The following is a 19285-nucleotide window of genomic DNA, read 5'->3' as shown; positions in this document are numbered from 1 at the left end:
TGCACCCCCTTTAAAATTGTACCATTTAGATCATATTGCCTCGCCTCCTTCTTCCTACCAAAATGTATCACTTCACACTTCTCTGCCATGTCTCTGCCCATTTCACCAGTCTGTCTATATCCTCCTGAAGTCTGTTAATATCCTCCTCATTATTTACTACATTTGGACAGGTTGGGTAATTGGGTTATATGCGAGGTTATCCACTTTGGTGGCAAAAACAGGAAGGCAGATTATCTGAACGGCAATAGATTGGGAAAAGGGGAAGTGCAACGAGACCTGGGTGTCCTTATGCACCAGTCGCTGAAGGTAAGCATGCAGGTGCAGCAGGCGGTTAAGAAGGCAAATGGTATGTTGGCCTTCATAGCGAGAGGATTTGAGTACAGGAGCAAGGATGGCTTGCTGAAGTTGTACAGGGCCTTGGTGAGACCACACCTTGAGTATTGTGTGCAGTTTTGGTCGCCTTATCTGAGGAAGGATGATCTTGCCATGGAGGGAGTGCAGCGAAGATTCACCAGACTGATACCTGGGATGGCAGGAATGACGTATGAAGAGAGATTGGGTTGATTAGGCTTATATTCGCTAGAGTTTAGAAGAATGAGAGGGGATCTCACTGAAACTTATAAAATTCTAACAGGACTAGACAGACTAGATGCAGGAAGGCTTTTCCCGATGGCAGGAGAGTCCAGAACCGGGGTCACAGGCTAAGGATAAGGGGTAAGCCATTTAGGACTGAGATGAGGAGGAATTTCTTCACCCAGAGAGTGGTGAACCTGTGGAATTCTCTACTGCAGAAGGCAGTTGAGGCCAATTCATTAAATATATCCAAGAAGGAGTTAGATATATTTCTTAAGGCTAAAAGGATCAAGGGATCAAGGGATATGGGGAGAAAGCAGGAACCGGGTACTGAATTTGGATGATCAGCCATGATCGCATTAAATGGCGGAGCAGGCTCGAGGGGCCGAATGGCCTACTCCTGCTCCTATCTTCTATGTTTCTGTATTTCAGAGTTTCGTATTATCTGCAAACTTTGAAATTATGTCCTGTGTACCCAAGTCCAGGTCACTAATATACATCAAAAAGAGCAGTGGTCCTAATACCAACCCCTGAGGAACACCACTGTATACTTCCTTGTAGTCTGAAAAGCAACCGTTCACCACTACACTCTGCTTTTTGTCCCTTAGCCAATTTTGTATCCATGCTGCCACTGTACTGACCCTTTAATCTCATGGGCTTGAATTTTGCTAACAAGTCTATTATGTGGTACTTTGTCAAATGCCTTTTGAAAGTCCATATATGCAGTATCAACTGCACTACCCTCATCAACCCTCTCCATTACTACTTCTAGTTCTGATGAAATTCATCGCCCTGAAATTGGCTGTAAAGCACTTTGAGACGTCCGGTGGTCATGAAAGGCGCTATATAAATGCAAGTCTTTCTTTCATACTGCTTTTAATATTTACTCATTGAAAAAAGACTTGCATTTATATAGCACCTTTCATGACATCAGGGCATTCCAAAGCGCTTCACAGCTAACAAAGTACTTTTGAAGTGTAGTTGCTATTGTAAGGTAGGTAACACGGTAGTGTTTTGCGCACAGCAAGCTCCCACAAACAGCATTGTGATAATGACCAGATAATGTTTTAGCGATGTTGATTGAGGGATAAATATTGGTGATAACTCCGCTGCTCTTCTTTGAAATAGTGCTATTGGATCTTTTATATCCACCTGAGAGAGCAGACGGGGCCTCGGTTTAACGTTTCACGTTTCATCTGAAAGACGGCACCTCCGACAGTGCAGCACTCCCTCAGTACTGGTAAAGACAGGGCGGCCACTGGAGCGTCAGCCTAGATTTTTGTGCTCAAAGTCTCTGGCGGAAGACTTGAACCCACAACCTTCTGACTCTAGAGGCGAGGGTGCTACCCACTGAGCTGACGTCAAACGTGAGCTGTTTCTCTCTCCACAGATGCTGCCTGACCTGCTGAACATTCTTTATTTTTTGTTTGATTCCCAGGGTTTTTTTCTGCTTATAGCGCTTCTAATATTTACTCACAAAACCTTTGGTAACAATTTTGGTACAATATGTACGTTCATATTGGCAATATTTCTACTACACGCATACTGTGTATCGCTGGTAATACGCCTGTTGGAATACGTTTACGTGCACCCTTGTAAAATTATTGGTAACATTGTGCACGACGAGCACCGCAGCCAAACAATCCTGATTGGACTCCGAGGTCGGCCATACAAAAGTTACAGTTAATAAGCCATTCGGCCCCGGACCAAGCACAAGCAAGCGCGGATCGCTGACCTGGGGTGGCCGCCCTGTCTCTTCCTCCTCTGGGTTCGGGCTTGTTGCACTCAGACTGCTGCGCACGCGCGGTGTGGAGATGATGGCCAGCCCACAGTCTGTATTTACAAACACCAGAAAAGTATTCCAAAGAGCAATAAATATCAAATCAAACGGAGAACCTGAAGGAGACATTTTTAAAAAAGAAAATCACACATACACAAGGGGAAAAATACCCAACCCCGCAGGGAAGGTCAATTTATCTTCTTTATTTTAGACTTGTCTGCAGCCTTATAAAGGCTTAGAAATGACATCATCAGACAAGGTTAAACCTCAAAAGGTTTGCTATATATTAATGGCCCTCGCTTGGGTACACAGGGCATGATTTCAAAATGTGCAAATGACATGAAACTCAGAAATGTAGTAAAACAGTGAGGAGGATAGTAACAAGAGTTCAGGAGGACATATGTAAGAAGTCACACAACACCAGGTTATAGTCCAACAGCTTTATTTGAAATCACTCTATCAAAACAGAAGGCTGTTCAAATAAAGCTGTTGGACTATAACCTGGTGTTGTGTGACTTCTTACATTTGTCCACCCCAGTCCAACTCCGGCATCTCCACACCAGGAGGACATAGGCAGACTGGTGAAATGGGCAGAGGAAATTTAACGCAGAAAAGTGAAGTGATACATTTTGGTAGGAAGAATGAGGAGAGGCACTATAAACTAAACGGTACAATTTTAAAGAGGGTGCAGGAACAGAGAGACATGGGACGTACGTACACAAATCTTTGAAGATGGCAGGAACATTTGAGAAGGCTGTTAAAAAAGCATATGGGACCCTTGGCTTTATTAATAGAGAAATAGAGTACAAAAGCAAGAAATTTATGCCAAAGCTTTATAAAACACTGGTTAGGCCTCAGCTGGAGTATTTTGTTCGATTCTGGGCACCACACTTTAGGAAAGATGTCAAGACCTTAGAGAGGGTGCAGAAGAGATTCACTAGAATGGTATCAGGGATGAGGGATTTCAGTTATGTGGCGAGAATGGAGAAGCTGGGGTTGTTCTCCTTGGGGCAGAGAAGGTTAAGAGGAGATTTGATAGAGGTGTTCAAAATCATGAACGGTTTTGATAGAGTAAATAAGGAGAAACTGTTTCCAGTGACAGAAGGGTCGGTGACCAGAGGACACAGATTTAAGGTAATTGGCAAAAGACCTGGCGGCGACATGAGGAATTTTTTTTAATGCAGCGAGTTGTTGTGATCTGGAATGCACTGCCTGAAAATGCGGTGGAAGCAGATTCAATTGTAACTTTCAAAAGGGAATTGGATAAATACGTGAAGGGAAAAAAATTACAGGGCTATGGGGTCAGAGCTTGGGACTAATTGGATAGCTATATCAAACAGCCGGCACAGGCACAATGGGCCAAATGGTCTCCTGTTCTGTATCATTTTCTGATTCTATGAAAAGGACAATCAGCTGCCCGACATGGAGCAACAGTAATGAGCTGCCCAATGAATGTTCTCAGATCTTTTTTCTTCAATAACTATGAACAAAACAAAGGGAAAACCTATAAACTAAATTATCTTCTAACAGGCAGCTGTTGCTTTTGTTGGATGATTTCGAATATAGTTATCCAACTCATCAACAACAATAACTTGTATTTAAATTGCGCCTTTAACATAGTAAAACATCTCAAGGCGCTTCACAGGAGCATTATCAAACAAAATTTGACACCAAGCCAAATAAGGAGATATTAGGGCAGATGACCAAAGGCTTGGTCAAAGAGGTAGGTTTTAAGGAAGGTTTTAAAGGAGGAAAGAGAGGTAGAGAGGTTTAGGGAGAAAATTCCAGAGCTTAGGGCCTTGTCAGCTGAAGACACGGCTGCCAATTGGGGTGCGATTAAAATTGAGGACGTGCAAGAGTCCAGAGTTAGAGGAGTGCATCGCCATTGTAGGGCTGGAGGAGGTTATAGAGATAGGGAAGGGCAAGGCCATGGAGGGATTTGAAAACAACTGTACATGAAAGCACAGCCAGAATGATTATGTCATAGTGCAAGGGTGACATTATTACCTTGTCTTTATGACAACGTTTTAATCTTAAAATTTGATACCAAACAGCGCTGCTGCATAACTGTCCAAATCAGGCCACTGCTGGGAGTGAGATTTATTTGATCATGAGTGTGACCCGACAAAAACTATTGAAACATTTGGAGCTGCGCTTATTTTTAAAATGACTCACTTTTATTACAGCGCTGTTAAGGTAGAAAAACAGTCCAAGGTGCAATCAGACAAGAATGAACACCGCTGGGTCAAAATCCTGGAGCTCCCTCCCTAACAGCACTATGGTCCTAACAGTCCTGCACCACACGGACTGCAGCGGTTCAAGAAGGCGGCTCACCACCACCTTCTCAAGGGCAATTAGGGATGGGCAATAAATGCTGGCCTTGCCAGCGGCCCCCACATCCCATGAGCAAATAAAATAAAAGAGCCAAAGAAAGACATATTGCGGGGGGAACCAAAAGCCCTGGTTCAAGAGGTGGCTTTAAAGTTCATCAAAACAGGTGACATTTTTAAGCAGAGTTAGTGAGATGTCCGGTGCAACTCTGTAATGCTGCGAGTTTCTGCATTTTCTACAGTGCCCAAAGTGCGTTACTCGTGTTTTCTTTGTATGTAAGTCTGTTCTCCATCTGACCGCACCGTTCGCTTCTTCGCAGTTCTGCTCCCGTGGAGCCAAACGGCCGCCGTCAGCGGGGCGGAAGTGCAGGGAGGCGGGGCGGAGCGGAACTGAAGGGCAGGGGAAAGTTCACAGCCTCTGCAGGAGAAGAAAGCCGAGCAGGGCGACGGTGGCACAGTAAGGGCTCCGATCTGAACAATTCTGTTGGGACCAAAAGGAAATAAACCACTTGTTTTCGAGAATTTGCATTTCTATCAGAAATTAGACCAGGAAAGTACAGAGTAAGTCACTAACCTGAGAGCATCGAGATAAGAGCCGCTGCTCTGTGTAGATTATTGCTGATACTCGCACTGCTTTGTGTTGACAGGGTATTAGTAAAATACACTAGGTGTGTGAGTGTACATATATAATAATAGCTACATATTTAGGATCTTGTGCATGTGCACATTTTCTGTTGTCACCATTTTTATTCATGCTTTTATGTCACATTTAGAAGGGAAATCCTGGATGTTAACAGTGTAGTGTATGTAACCGTCTACCTTTAAGAGACTATTGTATGTAACCGTTCACCTTTAAGAGAACTATTTTAGGTGTGGCACTACTTGTTTGGCTTCTGTATACGGTAATACCGACGGTGACCACACCGGTATATAAGTGCTGTGGCATGATTTATAGGGCAGATTCGCCCTGACCTTCGAATAGTAAAGTCCTGTTGTATGTTACTCCTGAAGTCTGTGTCGTAATTAACTGCACAACCCACAGACTTTACAGTGGCGACGAGTCCGATCGTACCCTGCGGCAACAATATTTTCAAGCAACGAAAGAGCATCGAAAAGAGGCAACCGCCCTCGTCATTCGGCTGGGAGAAAACTCAAGGCTGCAGCAATAGAAAGGAGGAAGACTTTAGCGACAAAAACTTCCATCAGCAACAGGCACTGACTGTCCCTTCTGCCACGGTGACTGTGAGTAAGGGAAAGTGAAAAGAATAGCCGGAGGATAAGGGCTGGGCACTCGACCACGGTCGAGGGGGAAAAGGAGCCGGAAAAAAAAAAAAAGTCGGGTCCAACGGCGTCGTGAGAGACCGCGACCGGCGGGAAAAGCCGGGCGGTGACCGAAGCCACGAAGCGCTGCGACCGGGAGCGTAGGCGCGGGAAGAGAGAAACGCAGCCGGGGAGAGAAGCACCGGACTGCGAGAGGGCTGGGAGGCGCAATTGGGGCCCGAGCGAGCGGGAGAGGCAGAGCCGACCAAGAGAGACTGCGCGAGAGCCAGTCCAGCGGCTGAACTGTCCTCCGTCAACGGGGTGTAACCAGCGCCGGTAGAGCCGAGCGAGCGGGAGAGAGGCAGAGCCGAGCAAGGGGAACTGTGCGAGAGCCAGTCCAGCGGCTGAACTGTCCTCCGTCAACGGGGTGTACCCAGCGCCGGTAGAGCCGAGCGAGCGGGAGAGAGACAGAGCCGAGCAAGGGGAACTGTGCGAGAGCCAGCCCAGCGGCTGAACCTGTTCGCCGTCAACGGGGTACCCAGAGCCGGTCGCCCTGCCAATAAAAAAAAAAGGGGAAGCCTTGAAGCCGACGCGCAGGCTGTGAACCTGAAAGCCAGCGGCCGTCGCCCGTGGGGGAAAGTGTACCCCTCCCGCCAGGGAAGAAACGCGGGAAGCCGCCATTAGGCGGGGAAGAAGACAGAAGCGGGAAACCGCCATTGAAGTGGGCGGGGAGAGAAGATAAGAGCGGGAAACCGCCATTTTCGCGGGAAAACCGCCATCTTAGGGAAAAAAAAAGAAATAATAATTTAAAGAAATACTTGTGTTGTTCCCAAAGAGAGGAAGATGCCTAAGCGTGGTAACATCAACGATTTTAATTCGGAGATAGAAGACTGGGCCACGTACGTGGAACGCATTGAGATCTATTGTGAGGCCAACAAAATAGAAGAAGACGACAAAGCTATAACCTTGCTAAACTCGATGGGTGCAAAGACATACGGGCTCTTGAAGCATCTACTATCACCAGCTAAACCGGTGGATCAGACTTTCGATGAGATAGTGGCTGTTCTGAAGGATCACTTGAACCCCACACCGTTGATGTTGGCTGAACGATTCAAATTCTATGCGAGAACGCAACGGAAAGACGAAAGCAACGCGGAATACTTGGTCGAACTGCGTAGACTAGCGAAATACTGCCAGTTTGAAGGGAATCTGACAGAGGCATTGCGAGACAAGTTCGTATGCGGACTGTCCAAGGAAGGGACGCAAAAGCGACTACTCGAAGAGAACGACCTTACACTTGACAGGGCTGTCCTTATAGCAGCATCGCACGAAGCCGCAGCGAAAGGAACTGCGGAAATGCAGCTAAAGGCAGCGGCACTCGGTGTGGACCAAATTACCTCGAGTATAACAAAATGCTATCGCTGTGGGAAGACAACACACGATCAGAACCAATGCTGGTTTAAGAACCAGGAATGTAGGAAATGTGGCAAACTGGGTCACATCGCTAAGGTATGCCGGTCAGGGAAGAAGACCAACAACCAAAGGAAGCCATCACAGGAAAAGTACAACAAGGTACACAAGGTGGCTGAGAAGAGTTCAGACGAACAGAATTCAGACTCAGACCCAAACGGCCAGGAGCTGGGTAGTCTGAGAATTCATAATGTGAGTAAGGAAGCTGACCTACAAACTATCTGGGTCATGCTAAAAATAGCTGGAGTCCAAGTGAAAATGGAGTTGGACACTGGATCAGCTGTATCAGTCATAAATCGAAGGGATTACCACCGGCTCTTCTCACATATACCCTTAAGAGATACCAAGTTCGTATTGCAGACATACACGGGGCATAAAGTATACCCCATGGGAAAGATAAGAGTCAAGGTGAGAGATAGGGGTAAAGAACACCCAAGAATGAACTTATACGTACTACCTGAGGGAGGACCACCACTTCTAGGACGGGAGTGGATCAAGAAAATAGACATGGAATGGCACTACCTACAAGCAATGACGAGTGAGGACTTGGTGCAGACAAGCAGCTCAGACTCTGAGCCGGAAGACGATAAGTCCAGCCCAAGTATGAAAAACAAGGTTAACATGAACTCACTGAGTAAGGTTGGAAAAACGATGGCGTGTATAAAGACAGAGAATTCTGAGTCTGTTCAAGTTACAGACATATGCATTACGGAGGAACACTGGGCTCGAACTCAACGTTATCTCAAAGTACGACAACAATTAGAACAATTGAGTTACCGTCTCGTACAAGAGATGAAAACAATGAAAAAGTTCTATGACACCGAATGGGAGAGTCTGGAAAGACAACAAAACCTGCTGGCTCAAGCAGAGAGCGACCATAGAGCCATCGTGACCAATTACCGATCACATCTCCCTTATGATGTTCAGGAGTTAGAATATTTGCATGATCTAGAGATACAGCATAAAGGCAAACCACGCTACACTGAGGATTTTGTCCTGCAATTGGAGACGGAGCTAGTGCAGGCAAGGTTAAGAGAAGCTGAATCGCAATGTGCACTTAGAGATGCAGAAAAAAATCTTGGACATAGAAAAGAGAAACGCTTCTTTACCTGATGCGAATAATGTGGCCATGTTGCAAGAGGAGCTTATAGGGGCGAAACTGAAAGAAGCTAAGCAAAGGATGTTGGAACTTGAAACACAGAACCAAATCAGCAGTAACCAGCTATGTCGAGCAGAGAAGGAGTGCAATGGTCTACAGGAGAAGGTGCAATATCTCTCAGCCCAGAATAAGGGACTACTCACTCAGTTAAATGAAAGTAAAGGGAAAATGGCTGAGATAGACTGCAAGAATAAAGAAGATTTGATGGCAGTGAGACTTCGAGAGGCAGATAGCATAGCAGTCTTGGCTGAACTCCAACAGGAAATTGCGAAAGAAGCAAATGAAGAGGAATCTTCAGGAAGCCAGGATTTTATTCCAGTTCTTCTCTACGACTCCTTACAAGCAGAGTGTGAGAAGTTGAAAGAACAGTATGAACAGGCCCAGGCTATAATTCTGGAGGGGGTTGACTCGGCAACCTCCGAAAAGCTAGTTTCAGTAGAAGCATATGAGCAACTAAAGGTTGAACATGAGCAAGAAGTCCAAAGGCTGCAGGAAATTCTTGATGAGCTCAAGGCCAAGACAGACTCATCGGTAGAAGTTCCATCCATAGATGAGAAATTAGAGGTGAAAGACATGGCAGAACATGAAAGACAAGATGTCCAAGAACTCATAAAAATATTGAAGGAAACCCAAGACAAATATGAGGCGGCAATGACCGAGGTTCAACAACTTGAAGAACAGATTCAACTGGGAATCCTTTCAGTGGAAGAAAAGGAAACTGTAAGAAACACAGAGACTGTAAGAATGGCCCCTGAACATGAGCTAGAGAGCATCAAGGCGCAACTTCTCCGAGCGCTGAAAGCCAAAGTACAAGAGGAAAAGAAGGTGAAAGCATTGGAGGAAAAGGTGGATGAAATGGAGAAGACTCTGATCCACAGTGTTCCCGTGGAAGAGTTAACGGTCAGCCAACTCCTTCATATGCTGAGGGACAAGACTCTGCAATGGGAACAATCTGAACACGAGCTTCAATCTTCAAAGGGAAGGAGTTCGGAGCTCTCAAAAGCTATGGAAATAGCTGAGGTTGCAACACAGATTTTACTGGGATGCCAAAAGTACGCTGAATCACGTCTATGTGAACAACAGAATGTTGAAACAGCTGCTCCAGTAGAAGGATTGAATAGCCCGATCAATCAATCCCCGATGGAAGGGGAAGTATTGAAATCACAAATGAGGTCCTTAGTGAAGGATTTGCAGGAAACCCAGGAAGAGCGGGATGACTATGAACGCATGAAGAAGTCCCTTCAGGAAAGATGTCTAGGGAGGGAACAACAGTCGGCTAACATCCAGTTGGGTAAGGAAGAAGTAGCAGGCCCTCTCGCTAGACTAGCTCAGGATGACACCGAATATTACCATGACCTGTTGAGTGACACGGAATATTACGAGGACTTGGTCTGCCCAGCTTGTGATGAAAACTCCCAAAGTGCAGAAATCAGGATGAAGCACTTAAAGTCTAAGGAACATAGGGAGATGGTGGCGCTACAGCTGGCAGCTGAGAAGGGAGCCCCGAGAGTCTCCAAGAAGCAAAAAAGGAAAAGACGAAGCCGAAGATGATAACCATCTAAATCATTATCACTTCTAATGGGAAAGTAGGGAAAAATTACTAAGGCAGTCCAGCTGTTTGTAAAAGTCAGCACTGCTGGTTCAGCAGGACGGAAGTTCAAGCTGTTACGTCAAGGGAAAGACTATTGGATGAGTCACGCTAGCAATGTGAACCGGCTACACCACAGAGATGTTGTTCGGACCGAGTCCAGACCAGAGACTGAATCTGTGAACTGTTCCCACAGAGACTGAATCTGTGAACTGTTTTCCGCAGAGACTATATCTGTAAATTGTTTTACATGAAGTTGAATATATGTTATGTTTAATGGGGAATACATATGTTGTAAGCTAAAAAGGGAGGATTGTAGTGTATGTAACCGTCTACCTTTAAGAGAACTATTTTAGGTGTGGCACTACTTGTTTGGCTTCTGTATACGGTAATACCGACGGTGACCACACCGGTATATAAGTGCTGTGGCATGATTTATAGGGCAGATTCGCCCTGACCTTCGAATAGTAAAGTCCTGTTGTATGTTACTCCTGAAGTCTGTGTCGTAATTAACTGCACAACCCACAGACTTTACAAACAGGTGCCTGTAATAATGATGTTGTTGACTCCTGGTGAGTTTCTGAAATCCCCCTCCCACTCTAGTGGATAAAAATCAACTTAAATTGATTAACTGCTTATGAGTAAATCCATGGATAATTTAATGGTGATATATTAAAAGTTTGAGACTTCTCTTTATGTCTTGCTTACTTCCAGTGTCAGAATTTGTGTGTCATCCTTGCGGTGGAGATCCTTCTGCCAGTTCAATCCGACAACAACAGATTTCAGCACATTTCAGCATAGAAAATGGCCCATGGTACTTCACAGAGGAGAAACAAATGCTGAGTAGTACTGAAAGAGTTAGGGTTGAAAAGATAGGCTGAGGAGGCTTTTAAAGAAGGAGGGGAAAGCAACATGCAGAGTGCTTTAGGGATAGAGTGGCAGAGGGCAGAGCCAAGATGGTTGAAGGTTTTACCACTGATTGTGAAATAGCGTGTGGGGATGCATAAGAGGCCAGAGTTGGAGGGCCAAATGGCATGGCTGTAATGTAAGGATGGAGGATGTTGCAAAGGTAATATGCGATGAAATTGTGGAGGGATTTCTTAATGAGAGTAAGGATTTTGAATTCGCCGCACTGGTGTGGCAGAGAATCCAGGGGAACGATGGGGGAGCAGGGCTTTATGTAAGACAACACGGGTGACAGAGTCTTGCACCAGTTAATGCATGTGGAGGGTGGAGCTTAGGAAACTGGCAAAGCAGACATTAGAGAAATTGAGTCTAGATGTAAGGAAAATGTGGATAAGGGTTTCGGTGGTGTTTGAATGAAGTAATGACAGAGGTGAGTATTGTTGCATAAATGGAGGTACACAGTCTTGGTCTCCTCACAAGGTGGGGGATATTGGGGTTTGGAAAGGGTGCAGAGGAGGGCCACAAGATTCATTCCCAGTTTAAAACTCCTCAGTTTCCCAGAGAGGCTCAACAAGCTAGGTCTCTATACTTTAGAGAAGCACATACTCTGGCAATTTGATCGAGGCTTATAAAGAAATGCAGGGACTAGATTGTGTTTCTGTAGACCAATTATTTCAACTGAATAGGCTAGGGAGGACTATGGGTCACACTTACAAGTTTTGTAAGGGCAGAACTAGATTGGATGCTAGGAGTTTCTTCCTTCAAGAGAGAGCCAAACCTTTTTCTGGCTTGGGTAGAGATCAGTTTGTATAAGGGGTAGGTATCCTATACTATAAATTGGGGCTAATGTGATTTTTGGACTAGTTTTGATTGCCCAAGGGGGTCGGAGAGGAGTTTTACAGTTTCCCTCCCTTATAATTGGCCTGTGTTTTTATCTGGCTTTTCGTCAATCCCAGGAGATTACACAGCTACGGGTGGGTGGGAAGTGTATGTATTGTGATGCATAAGGCACCACAACTGTGAGAGACAGGCTGACTGTCATTTTTGCATGTTTGTACTGGTTTTGTAATATAATTGTTAACTTCAACAAGTGGGAGGGAATAGTCAGGGGAAGGGTGTTTTGTGCAGTATATATGAGAGAGAAATGGAAGGGAGGTAAGAGATGCAGCGAAAGTTACAGTAATCCGGGCCATCTAAAGTCAGCAGTTCTTATCTACTTCTGTTTGGAAATATAATATTCCTATTGGAATGTCTGTCCTTTTCAATCTGCCCTTTGAGGAATAGTATTTCTGACCTGTGCCAAAAAAATGACAATACTGACATGTATATATTTAACTATATTCTATAGTATTCATTGTTTTTTTCCCAAAATAGTATGTTACAAATGTATAAGCGGAAAAGCCTATTACTTAAAAAACTGTAAATGTTCCATTCCACTAAGGCTAACCTGCTAGAGAGATTCTTTTGTTGCCTTGCACTTGTAACTACACTTTGAGACGTATTTTTTTCTTCCTGTCTTTGGTACTGAGCACAATGGATGGCTAAGTCTATTCATATGATCCATTAGTCGCCTTTGTGTGACCTAGTTTGTCACATGACAGCAAATTGTATTTGCATTTCCACCAGTACTTTTCCAATTGAGCAGGTTGCTTTCTGTTTTTATTCACCAAATTTGGAGTTTTATAAAATGTTAGTCAAAATGTAGCAGTAAGACACGATTCACCTAGAAAAGGGAATGAGAGCATGCTGAACCATTTGGTCAAGAGTTTTACTGCCGCGATTGTGCTGGCAGGTTTTGCAAAATCAGACTTACTGACTTACGGAGTGCAGTCAGTGAGAATATTTTGTTTCTGTAATTTCTTGGGCATTTTCAACAGAAACTTCCAACTTCCAATGTTATCTTAAGTGGGTTTTATCAAGTAAACTGTAAAGCTGGGAATCCTATGTGTAATCAAAACTCTTATTTGTTTTTTGAAATTCCAACATACTAATAAAGCACTGCCCCCTGAAAACAATGGGACTTACAACAAGGCTAATAACTCTAACAATTTCCACAAATGGCACTCAGACTAGCTAATAGAATAAAAGCAGAATACTGCGGATGCTGGAAATCTGAAATAAAAACAGAAAATGCTGGAAATACTCAGCAGGCCAGGCAGCATCTGTGGTGAGAGAAACAGAGTTAACGTTTCAGGTCGAAGACTGTTCGTCTAATATAGTAGCTAATAGAACAGCTTAGTTGTCATACCCCAGCTTTCACACATTCATCCGTTGTAAGGTTTATATGTTCAAAAAGCGTGCCTGCAATATCTCTACTTACAAATAACTTGTTGGGGGGGGGGGGGGGGAAAGGTTACCTGCTGTGGTGTAACATTTGCATATTGAATTATCATTGGTCCGCAGGCATCTGTAAGGAATATTTCAATTTCAATTTTATTTGTCACATAACCAAATACAGCAAGTGAAATCCAGTCAGTGAAATGCTTTTTTCTTAACGAGCCGAGCGCACCAAGCAGCAAAGGACACTTAGCTGCCTGGTACGCACGGAGCCCGCAAGGACGGCAGCCATCTTCATCGGCGCCATCACAATAGGGTCCGCTCTCGCCCCGCTCCGCCTTTCCCGCACTCCTGCCCGACAATCTTCAGCCGCCGTGGTACCGACTTCCCGGGGCCTGCTTCTCCCTGGCTCTCCTTCCACCCGGTCTGACCTCCGAGCCTCCCGCGGTGTCCGACCTTCCAAGGCCTGCTTTTCCTGCCCTCGGTCCGCTGGCTGCCTCCCCTCCTACCGGTTCGACCTCCGAGCTTCCCGCCGAGGAGCTGCCGGCCGCCGTGCTACAGCGGGTCGTCGTGGCCTCCATCACTGCTTCTGCTGCCTCCCCGCCGACCTCATCAGCGCTGATGCACAGCGTCTGACTACACTTCAAAAAGTGCTTAATTAACTGTAAAGCGCTTTGGAACTTTCTGAGGTCATGAAAGTCGCTATATAGATGCAAATTCTTGCTTCCTTTATTTGCTGTCGGGTAGGGAGTTCCAGGATTTTGACCCAGCGACGATGAAGGAACGGCCGATATATGTTCCAAGTCGGGATGGTGTGTGACTTGGAGGGGAACTTGGAGGCGATGGTGCTCCCATGCGCCAGCTGCCCTTGTCCTTCTAGATGGTGGAGGACAGGGGTTTGGGAGCTCCGAATGAGGGCTGTCAATGGCTCCATGCCTGTCTTGAAGAGAGGCTGAGAATGGGTAGGGTGGCTTTTTCTGCGGAAAGTTGTGAGCCGCCATAGCGGAATCGGAGCCGAGCCGCGACCTATTATATTCACGTGATCACATGCTGAGTTGTCATTGGCCTGCAGGCATGGCACTTTGTATGAATGCTTCATCTGTCTCTATAAGTACTGTAGATTTGTGCTGTTGACCTACCAATAGCTACTGAATCTTTTGAACATTTCGTAGCAAATGCTAAATAGAATTCATACATGTTTTGCTAATGGATGAGAGGGATGTTCATGTGGTATTATAACACTTCTGTAATATAATCACATTGGTGCCCTGTACTGTCCTGGATGTCTGTAACTGTTTTGAATTTTATTCCAGTAATCTGCTTACAATCAATTACGGGAATGTGTATTTTAAAAATCCCTCTGCATATTTGTTCTGCTCAGATACTGGATATCATTTAAACATTGTTACCCCTTTATACGTAATACAAATTTGAAAATCCATGCAGAATTATAGTTAGTCTGCAGATGTCTCTGGTCGTTCCTGTCACCACTAGTTTTTTGGGGGGCAGGGAACAGGGCAGCTGGAGGAACCTTATCATAGAGGTTGGTTACCCCTTTCTGTTGAGGCCTTGCTGATATTTCTGGTTGGTTTGACTGTTCTGAACCTTGTGACTTTAGTACTTGTCTGGCAGCAGGCTAGGAATGGAGACCAAATTGTCTCCTAATGCAGTAAATGCATGGATTTCTTTTTGATTGAGATATCTTACACAGCGTCTTGATCTCCATTGATTTGGTGGGATTTTCTCTGCTTTCACTTCAATAGGCTGCACCACAGAGCTGCAATAAGAAGGAATCCTTGGGAAATAATGAGATCACAATGGAAAGCCACACGATACAGTGTGCAGGTTTAGTGTATTTTCTGTTAGGTTGTGCAGGACTGATGGAACCTTGCCTATGAATGTACAAAAAAAGAGTAAGAAAAGCTCATTTAATGTTCACCCTATCTGTTAAATGGTGCAATCTCATGCATCACTAATAATGCTAACTCCTGGGGAAGAAGAAAGAGGAAAAAACACCAGGAAGCCATGATTACCCAAAATGCATTACTAAACACACAAAATAATCGCCCCAATGGCCCTGATATTCGACCTGATGCCCTTAGGAACACAGTACTGTACAGGGGCAGAAAAGTCCATTTCCATTCAATGAACCAGCCCTAAAAATCAAAGACTTTTTATCCCACTTTACCCTTTAGTAACCATGTGTGTCAAAAACGTACTCATCATCCTCTTGCAACTTATTACATTCTCCACTTCACTTCTACTCCTTCACTGTGTAGGTTATTTCACATGTTCATCATCCTATGCATAAGAAAATTGTATTTTGTGTACCATTTCAATTTAAGATTTAATCCGTATTCTCTTTTCTTATAGCTGGTATTAATATTGAACATTTTCTCTCTAATTTATCTATTGCCTGTAAGAGAAAATCATCTCTAACCCACCTTTTTTCCCCACTGTAAACATCCCCAGGCCCATTTGTCAACTTAATTATCTATACTTTGTATTCATTCCAAGGCAGGATGATTTCCCCGACCTGCATAGTATGGTCCTGCATAGTAGGACCACTGCTATTTTTGATATATATTAATGACTTGGATTTGGGTGTACAGGGCACAATTTCAGAATTTGCAAATGACACAAAACTTGGAAGTATAGTGAACAGTGAGGAGGATAGTGATAGACTTCAAGAAGACCTAGAAAGGCTGGTGGAATGAGCGGACACGTGGCAGATGAAATTTAATGCAGAAAAGTGTGAAGTGATTCATTTTGGTAGGAAGAAAGAGGACAGGCAATATAAATTAAAGGGTACAATTCTAAAGGGGGTGCAGGAACAAAGAGATCGGGGGGTATATGTGCACAAATCGTTGAAGGTGGCAGGACAGGTTCAGAAAGTGGTTAAAAAGCATATGGAATCCTGGGCTTTATAAATAAACATAGAAACATAGCAGATAGGAGCAGGAGTAGGCCATTTGGCCCCTTGAGCCTGCTCCGCCATTTAATGCGATCATGGCTGATCATCCAAATTCAGTACACTGTTCCTGCTTTCTCCCCATACCCCTTGATCCCTTTAGCCTTAAGAAATATATCCAACTCCTTCTTGAATATATTTAATGTATTGGCCCCTACTGCCTTCTGTGGTAGAGAATTCCACAGGTTCACCACTCTCTGGGTGAAGAAATTCCTCCTCATTTCTGACCTAAATGGCCTACCCCTTATCCTTAGACTGTGACCCCTGGTTCTGGACTCCCCGACCATCGGGAACATCCTTCCTGCATCTAGTCTGTCCAGTCCTCTCAGAATTTTATAAGTTTCAATGAGACCCCCTCTCATTCTTCTAAACTCCAGCGAGTACAAGCCCAGTCGACCCAATCTCTCCTCATACGTCATTCCTGCTACCCCAGGTATCAGCCTGGTGAATCTTCGCTGAACTCCCTCCATGGCAAGAACATCCTTCCTCAGATAAGGCAACCAAAACTGCACACGATACTCAAGATGTGGTCTCACACCAAGGCCCTGTACAACTGCAGCAAGACATCCTTGTTCCTGTACTCAAACCCTCTTGCTACGAAGGCCAACATACCATTTGCCTTCTTAACCGCCTGCTGCACCTGCATGCTTACCTTCAGCGACTGGTGCACAAGGACACCCAGGTCTCGTTGCACTTCCCCTTCTCCCAATCTATTGCCATTCAGATAATAATCTGCCTTTGTGTTTTTGCCACCAAAGTGATATAACCTCACATTTATCCACGTTATATTGCATCTGCCATGCTTTTGCCCAATCATCCAACCTGTCCAAATCATCCTGGAGTTTCTCGGCATCCTCCTCACAGCACACACGCCCACCCAGCTTTGTGTCATCTGCAAACTTGGAGATATTACATCTAGTTCCCTTGTCTAGATCATTAATATATATTGTGAATAGCTGGGGTCCAAGGACCGATCCCTGCGGTACCCCGCTAGTCACTGCCTGCCACTCGGAAAAAGACCCGTTTATTCCAACTCTTTGCTTTCTGTCTGCCAACCAGTTCTCTATCCAAGTCAATACCTTGCCCCCAATCCCATGTGCCTTAACTTTACACGCTAATCTCTTATGCGGGACCTTATCGAAAGCCTTCTGAAAGTCCAAATACACCACATCCACTGGTTCTACCTTATCTATTTTACCAGTTACATCCTCAAAAAATTCCAGTAGATTAGTCAAGCACGATTTACCTTTTGTAAATCCATGTTGACTTTGTCCGATCCTGTCACTGTTTTCCAAGTGCTCTGCTATTACATCTTTTATAATGGACTCTAGCATTTTCCCCACTACTGATGTCAGGCTTACCGGTCTGTAATTCCCTGCTTTCTCTCTACCACCTTTTTTGAATAGTGGGGTAACATTAGCTACCCTCCAATCCATGGGTACTGTTCCAGATTCCATCGAATGTTGGAAGATGATCAGCAATGCATCTACTATTTCTAGGGCCACTTTTTTAAGTACCCTAGGATGTAGATTATCAGACCCTGGGGATTTATCGGCCTTCAATCCCATCAATTTCCCTAACACCATTTCCCTACAAATACTGATTTCTTTCAGTTCCTCCCTTTCATCAGACCCTATGTTCCCCGACATCTCTGGGAGGTTACTTGTGTCCTCCTCTGTGAAGACAGAACCAAAATATGTATTTAATTGGTCTGCCATTTCTTTGTTCCCCATTATAAATTCCCCTGATTCTGACTGCAAGGGACCTATACTTGACTTCACCAATCTTTTTCTCTTCACATATCTATAAAAGCTTTTACAGTCAGTTTTTATGTTCCCTGCAAGTTTACTCTCCTATTCTATTTTCCCTTTCTTAATTAATCCCTTTGTCCTCCTTTGTTGAATCCTAAACTGCTCCCAATCCTCAAGTTTACTGCTTTTTCTGGCCAATTTATATGTCCTCTCCTTGGATCTTATGCTATCCCTAATTTCTCTTGTTAGCCACGGTTGGGTCACCTTTTTTGTTTTATTTTTATGCCAAACTGGGATGAACAAATTCTGTAGTTCATCCATGCGGTCTTTGAATGTTTGCCATTGCCTATCCACCGTCAACCCTTTGAGTGACATTCCCCAATCAATCCTACCCAACTCGCGCCTCAGACCATCGAAGTTCCCTTTATTTAAATTTAGGACCCTAGTCTCTGAGTCAACTACTTCATTCTCCATCTTAAGGAAGAATTCGATCATATTATGATCGCTCCGACCCAAGGGGCCTCGTACAACAAGATTGCTAATTAATCCTTTCTCGTTACATAACACCCCGTCTAAGATGGCCTGATCTCTGGTTGGTTCCTTGACTTATTGGTCCAGGAAACCATCCCGTAAACACTCCAGGAATTCCTCCTCCACAGTATTGTTACTAATTTGGTTAGCCCAATCGATATGTAGATTAAAGTCACCCATGATGACTGCTGTGCCCTTATTGCACGCTTCTCTAATTTCCCTTTTAATGCCATCCCCAACCTCCGCATTACTGTTTGGCGGTCTATATACCACTCCCACTAACGTTTTCTGCCCCTTGGTATTTCTCAGTTCTACCCATACAGATTCCACATCATCAGAGCTAATATCCTTCTTTACAATTGTGTTAATTCCTTCTTTAACCAGCAATGCTACCCCACCTCCCTTTCCTTTTTGCCTATCTTTCCTGAATATTGAATACCCCTGGATGTTGAGTTCCCAGCCTTGGCCACCCTGGAGCCATGTTTCCATAATCCCAATCAAATCATATTCCTTTACCTCTATTTGCGCAGCTAATTCATCCACCTTATTACGAATGCTCCTCGCATTAAGACACAAAGCTTTCAGGCTTGTTTTTTTAACGCTCTTAGACCTATTAGAATTATTATTTACTGTGGTCATGTTTGATTTAAACCGTTGATTTCTCTGACTGACACTTTTGTTTTTCTCCT

General features: G+C 44.4%; 2 protein-coding genes across 4 annotated transcripts in view; one reads left to right on the top strand and one right to left on the bottom strand.

Annotated features, from left to right (window-relative positions):
* The window catches only part of olah (oleoyl-ACP hydrolase), a 77386-nt gene extending 74906 nt beyond the window's left edge, over positions 1 to 2480 (bottom strand). The window contains exon 1 of the mRNA XM_085987911.1: positions 2309 to 2480. The gene's annotated coding sequence lies outside the window, so the exon portion shown is untranslated. The remainder of the gene's footprint in view (positions 1 to 2308) is intronic.
* A 2584-nt stretch (positions 2481 to 5064) lies between these two features.
* crot (carnitine O-octanoyltransferase) overlaps positions 5065 to 19285 on the top strand; it is a 110332-nt gene continuing 96111 nt past the window's right edge. For all 3 annotated transcript variants that reach the window (XR_015078387.1, XR_015078386.1, XM_085987908.1), the window contains exon 1: positions 5065 to 5244. The gene's annotated coding sequence lies outside the window, so the exon portion shown is untranslated. The remainder of the gene's footprint in view (positions 5245 to 19285) is intronic.

The sequence above is a fragment of the Somniosus microcephalus genome, chromosome 5 (assembly GCF_052327205.1).
Source record: "Somniosus microcephalus isolate GS21.2 chromosome 5, FLI_Smic_1.0, whole genome shotgun sequence".
NCBI classification, from domain to species: Eukaryota; Metazoa; Chordata; class Chondrichthyes; order Squaliformes; family Somniosidae; genus Somniosus; species Somniosus microcephalus.
The sequence above is the reverse complement of the archived record's forward strand: the minus strand, read 5'-3'. Positions and strand labels throughout refer to the sequence as shown.